At 33.7% G+C, this 4959-nt stretch overlaps 1 pseudogene across 1 annotated transcript; it reads left to right on the top strand.

Moving 5' to 3' along the window:
- The first annotated feature begins 2229 nt into the window (after positions 1–2229).
- LOC143530034 (protein SOSEKI 5-like) lies at positions 2230–3839 on the top strand (annotated as a pseudogene). Its single transcript, XR_013134779.1, has 3 exons — positions 2230–2550; positions 2904–2972; positions 3068–3839. The product of XR_013134779.1 is annotated as a protein SOSEKI 5-like (transcript).
- The last annotated feature ends 1120 nt before the right edge of the window (positions 3840–4959 follow it).

Here is a 4959-nt window from a genome sequence, read left to right as displayed (position 1 = left end):
ACGACTATAAATGACTAATTTTTGAGAAAAAAATTGACTATAAATGGCTAGTTTAAAGAAATGTTGGTGTAAAAAGCTTTATATCCAAATTATTAATTTCTCCCGGGCAGATTTAACGGCTAGAAAACTAAACCGGTATAAACTAGCAAATTAGGATTAAACCAATTTATACCGATTTCAAAGCGACTATGATTTTTTGTGCACATACAGTTTCAATGTTTTTATTTAACATTAGTTGTGTTTAAGTTTTCCCACCTCTTTCTCTTATTTGTGCAATTATAGTTTACTCGCCGGTTTATGTTAAAGAGTAGTTTAGTAGTTTACCATGATCATCACTAGCATTTTTATTATTGTTTTGACATGGTTATTTTTAATCCTTTAGCTACATCTTAATGGTTCTGGGTTTTAATCTCACTTGAGACATGGATAGAAGTAAACTTTAGTTGTTAAAAAACACATCTTAATTCTTATACTCGTACACATCATATTTGAATTGTTTGAAGCTAAGGTCTCACTGAAAGTAACTTCTCTATAATTTAAAATAAAAAAATATGTCTGTTCTCGTCTCACTTGTTCTGGACCTTAATAGTCTTGTTACGAGTGAGATTTCTTAAAGACTAAACGGTATGCTTGCTAGTTTATATAAAATGGATAATCACTACCCTCCAAAATAGTATTAGGCCGAATATCAATTAAGTCAACTCGGTTTGACAGCATCACATTTTTGCACACACCTTCTAATTTTTTATAGAGCAAACATCGTCACACGTCTCCTTGATTGTCACAAGATTTGAGCCTCTGTTTTTCGTTTGTTTGATTGTTCCAAAAAAAATATTATTTTCTTTCTTATAGACTTATTTTCGTTGACGACTTATTTGTCATTTTACTCACTTGATAGGAGTTTCTACTTTCTACTACCTTTCTAAGATTTTGTCATAGTTTTAATTTTCAACCAAAATACCAAATAGGGTCATTTTTAGCAAACATTAATACGTAGTGATTAACAAATATATTGAAAAGGAGTATGGTTTCAAACGAGTCAAGCCGAGTCAAGTTTGTTTTATGATTTATATCAAAAGTTTAAACCGATCATATAAAACCAGACTGGATCGTAGGAATGCTAGGCTATTTCAAATTTTTAAGATTGGACTGTATTTAATTCCATACTATTTCAATTTTTTTAGATGTTTGATAAGTGGTAATTTCAAGAATATATTCTAAAGGTTCAAAATTGGTTTATCGTACCACACATGGTTCATTTCTGTTAGTTTTTGGTACTACACCTTAGTCAATAACTAACATTAAATATTAATTTATGGTGTTAATTATTTCACCATCATAGCAGATGAGATGCAAGTGAATACGACAATTTGAATCAAATCAATACACTCATTTTTTAAGGTTAACTCACACATTCTCTCACCATATTCCCAAATCACATATTCTTTAACAATCAAACCCTCATTATTTGAAAAAATGAAGTTTTTATCCAATGTTTCAACATATAAAGCATTAGAAACATGTAGTGGTTTACAATGGTTAATCTTGCTAGCAGAAAGAAAAATCATGAAACAAGCCCATAATTAAATCGTTATAAGGCTCGCTTTTTAATTTTGAACGGCTTTGGTTTTCAATAATCAACAGCCGTTACCAACGGTTTGTGTGACAGTTTAACCTAAAACTATCAAAACTGAGCCGTAAAATCCATATGTTAGACAAACCGACAAGTACAACGTTTAGCGAATTCTAGTTGAAAAAAATTGATGTAACAAAATAAAAACATAAAATAAACAAAAGACAGACAGACTCTGTCGGTCATACCGTTTAACATCCTCATAAATATATCACATCTTTAACACTGAATATAAATATTAATTCGTTATCAAAGTTTGCACTTAAAATATTTTTTATTAAAATCCTCATAAATGATAATACATCACACGTTAAAAATTAAAAATCTAAAATAAATAAAGTTTCACCAAATAAATAGCTCAAAATAGGGGAACACCCACTCTAGGCCAACCTATTTACATTTACACAACCAAATCACCAAATAAGTTTCAATACATTACGTACAAGTATCCAAAGCATAGTCATTTTACAAAAGGTAAAAACTTGGACTAGAGCAGAGAGTAGCCCCGGGTTTCACTCGAGTCCATTCTTTGTTTGGTAGTGCGTCCGGTTTTGAATTAATCGCACTTCCCACATCTCATTTCACACTCATATAATTATAAAGTATAACCACATATCTCTCTTTCCTCACAATAATATTATTATTCAAAGTATTTGAAGGAGTAAGCATTTTAATGGAAGGTGTTTCGAGGTCCGGGAGGAAGACCACGGAGCTACACCACTTGTCGAGGAAGTGGAAAGATCCGAGAAGCGCTGAACGAAGTCCCGAACGGACCCGAGTCTGGACCGAACCGAATTCTATCGGTAATAAACCACGGAAAATTCCCGTGGTTTATTATCTTTCGAGAAACGGTAATATTGAGCATCCGCATTTTATTGAGGTCCCTCTGTCCTCTTCTGACGGACTTTATCTTCGAGGTGAGTCTGAATACAACAAGATGTTATAGTGTTAAGAATTATTAGGCTTTAGAGAACAAGTTATTATTATTATGATCTATAAATTCTTATGGTAATAATAAGCTTATAAATTATCAATTTTTGTTTTAGTTTGTTAGTTTTCTCAAAATATCAACTTCTACTCGAATAAGAAGCCATAAAAGCAAACGGCAACAAGTGTTATTATTTTTTTCTTTTTTTTAAGAAAAACTACATTCATAGATCCTGAGATGTAAAATATCAATTGCTCGAATTCCCATTGATTTTGTGGTAAAAAGTTGTTACGATCATATTTTTTTTATTTGTTGAAAATTTTTATGTAAATATTTTTGTAGACGTGATCGATCGCCTGACTCACTCCGTGGAAAAGGAATGGCAGCGTTATACTCGTGGTCGTCTAAACGGTTAGTTAGCGTGTCCATTCTGTTACGGATCACGAGATATTAAATTAATTAATATTCACTTGAACTTTTATAAATTATTTCTGTCTATTACACAGGAGTTACAAGAACGGATTCGTATGGCACGATTTGGCCGAAAACGATTACATATACCCGGCAAGCGGTCAAGAGTACATTTTAAAAGGATCAGAGCTAGTTGTCATCGCCGGAGGTGCATCACCGGATTTTGAAAAGCCCGGCGACGACGACTTTCCGGTGGTCCGGCGTAGAAGAAACCAGTCATGGACCGCAGTCGATTTACACGAATACAAAGTATACACCGGCAAACTCGCCACCGATGCGTCCATTCAAACGGACGACAAACGCCGTTCGGAGCTTACACGCGACGAGATCATCTCATCACCACCGTCAGATTCGAGTCCGGAAACACTAGAATCGTTAATGAAAGCGGGCGGTAAACTAATTCTAAAGCCGGACACAGAAAATGGTCACAAAACAAATGACACCGGGGGTAATAATAATAATAATAATAATAATAATAATAATAATAATAATAATAATAAAATAAAAACATCTTCCGTGTTGATGCAGCTGATATCGTGTGGGTTTATTTCGTTTCGGGATTGTGGCCCGGGTGCATACGGGAAAGGCAACCCGGGGGTTTCGTTGATATCGCATTACAAGTGTAGGATGGTGCCACGTGGCGAGGCGACGGTGGAAGACGCTGTCGTTTTGAGGAAGAACAGGAGAGTTAAGAAGCATGTGGTGACAGAGGATAAAGAAAATTTCAGTGGGAGTTTAATAGAAACAAAAAAGGAGGAATTTCCAGCTGTTATTAAGAGATCTAATTCGTATAATGGAGATCGGTAGATTATTATTAGGAGTAAATTGGGTTTAGGTTAAGCATATGATAGGTTTTATTATATGTTAATTTGATGATTTGAGCTATAATATGGTAGATGCATATCAGCATATGGCTCGAATGTGTCGGTTAAGCTTTTTATGTTCTAATTCAGAAGTAGATTCAAGCACGTAAAATTGCGATTTTTACTAATTGCAAAGACGTAATTTGGGGCATCACATCAAATACTTTACCTCAATTCACTTCATCTCACCCTAATAAAATTGTCTAACCCCTCATTTACCGCGGTTTATTTAACGTAACACTGATTCTTAAATTATTGTGTGTATATGTGTAGAGAATTTTAAAGTCAGTTAACATTTTAACTCACATTACATTTAACGTCCTTTAACCCATGAAGAGAGTGATATGCCACTCGTTAATCCTTGTCAGCTCATCTTGAACGCCCTGGGCGTTAAAGTATACCCTTAGGCCTAAAAAAACCCGTGATACTTTAAATAAATGCTTTGAATAAAAAAAGTTGGCAATAAATATATGCAACTGTGATTATTTTCAAAGTGAAGCCTTCATGCAACAAACAACAACAATGGAAAATGGGTAGATAATAACAAATTTTCATAAATTAGTAGAATCAGCAAGAAATCAGTAGATTGCTAGAAATTAGAAAACTAATATGAGAACTCAGTACTTCTATTTTAGACTAGTTGTTGTAATGGGTTAGCACCAAGTGTTTCTTTATACACAACAGTTTGAACATGTTATGGCAAGTCTTTGGCTCCAAATATTCATTTGACCAACCTTTCCTCGTATGGTAAAATCCAATACATTCAATCAACAAATGGCAAACTGCAAATGACATAACTCAATACCTCATATAGATTAAAAGGCTAAGAAGAATACAACTACATGATTGGTAAAAAACGGACAATGGCAATCGACATGACAGAAATTAGAATACAACTAAAGAATATACTCACTGATTATTTAAGTAAAAAAAAAAAACTTAGGATGCATTTGGTTAGCGAAAGTTAAAAAAGTTATAATTTAAGTTTCATTTCTTCGTGAGTTTTGTTCGTAGTGATCCTTCTTGATGTCTAGCCTAAAGAACATCGAACTTTGACCTCTAAC

This window comes from Bidens hawaiensis, unplaced genomic scaffold (assembly GCF_021521415.1).
Source record: "Bidens hawaiensis isolate Kalapana, Puna unplaced genomic scaffold, B.hawaiensis_p1.1 tig00008819_1, whole genome shotgun sequence".
Lineage (NCBI taxonomy): Eukaryota > Viridiplantae > Streptophyta > Magnoliopsida > Asterales > Asteraceae > Bidens > Bidens hawaiensis.
Note: the sequence above shows the minus strand (reverse complement) of the source record. Positions and strands in the feature narration are given on the sequence as shown.